Below are 1776 nucleotides of genomic sequence, written 5' to 3' on the forward strand. Positions count from 1 at the left end.
TGCAAAAACCGGTACACACCACTGCATGAGGGGCCATGACTTCCTCTAGTGAGCGGAATCAAGACTGTGCACTTGTCATATACATGGAATTTTGTAAACATTACACTGTAGTACTTTATTGGTCTCTGCACGCCTCTGTGTTGTTTTCCAAGAACACCTTGGTTGGCTTTGATCAGCCCAAAGTATGGGTCCCTAACAAGAGGTGTCCCCGGTGTGCCCTTCATGTCCCAGTACGACACTGCATGCTGAAAATGTGTCTTTAAATAAATTTTGACACAACAAAAATGAATGTGAATCAGTGTCTAAGTCTTGTTAATGTAATTATGTGTGTACTTACCAGCAACATGATGAGAGTGTGGCTCAGGTCTTGGAGGAGTCGCCAAAAGCTCTTCTGGAGGCTGTGGGGTCACAAGAGAAAGGCGCTGTTGTTGTTGATACGTGGGAACTGTTTGACTCGGTTCACTCCATCGCCTCTTGTGTGGCATACTTTTGCCTTGGCGAGACCCGTGTCTACTTTGAGTTTGTGGAGTTGCGTGCCATGTGGCTGGGCCTATGTGGAAAGATTTAGATTAGTTTGTGTATATTTTTCACAAAAAAAGGTTAAGTCTACTTTTATAAATAATGTACCTGCGTCTTCTGTATACACAGCTTGGGGCCTTGAGGTGGCAGCCATGGTTGCTGATTTTCTTTGAGTAACTATACACAAATTAGACAAACTACGCAAAACATATTAGGCATTTTCTAAAATAATAGCATCATCTGTATAAAAAACATACAGTATTAATTGCAAAAGCATCATTTAAAATGTGTGTGGCTAAGACATGTTAGGAAAGAAATAAGACAAAATAGTCCAAGGACATTAGGATACAAAGACATTATGATGGAGCATGATATTACTGTTTGTAGTTAAAGAATACCAAACCAACGTCATTCTGGATAAAAACACATTTAAAACATCTTGCTTGACAAACATGAATCATGAAAAAACAATATCGCAGGAGTTTGCCACAAATCTGATACTAATTTAACTAATTTCAATACAATTTAGATAATCATTACAGTTTAAAAATGGAAAAACATTAAAACAACCACAAAAACATGCAGGCAAATATATTACATAATAGTATGCAAAATAACAACAGGTTACACTTCATCTGTTAAGGTAAAAAAGAAAACACTCACCAGCCTGTTTTGGGCGATCAGAATCATGTATGTTAATGGACCTGACAACCTCAGCAGGAATCAAACTACGTACAGGCTCCTCCCACTCCCTATAAGTTGCACGAAAGGCAAGTCCGCCCCCAGTTTTCCGTGCTGATTTGGCCTCCTTGGACATCTTGGCCTTCACATGGCGTTTAATATCGTAGAAGCGTTTTCTACATGTGTCCTCAGTACGCTTCAACACACCCTTGCAGTTCACTGCCGCAACCACTTTGGACCACAGTTGAGACTTGCGACGAGAGGGGACCTTGGAGGCGTGTTGGCCAAACAGCTGCTGGTGATATTGCATGAGCACACGCACCAACGCCATATTTTCAGCATAGCTGAACTTCACATTCCTGCCGGATTTGGTGGTAGTGCGTGGCTGCGGAGCAGCAGCAACATCACTCTCTGAATCACTGGAGGACGAAGCAGCAACCTCACCCTCCACCCTCCTCCCTTTCACTAACCTCCTCAACCTCACTCACCTCCTCCCTCTCACTCACCTCCTCCCTCTCACTCACTCACCTCCTCCCTCTCACTCACCCACCACCTCCACCTCACTCACCTCCTCCA

This window comes from Pseudophryne corroboree, chromosome 10 (genome assembly GCF_028390025.1).
Source record: "Pseudophryne corroboree isolate aPseCor3 chromosome 10, aPseCor3.hap2, whole genome shotgun sequence".
Lineage (NCBI taxonomy): Eukaryota > Metazoa > Chordata > Amphibia > Anura > Myobatrachidae > Pseudophryne > Pseudophryne corroboree.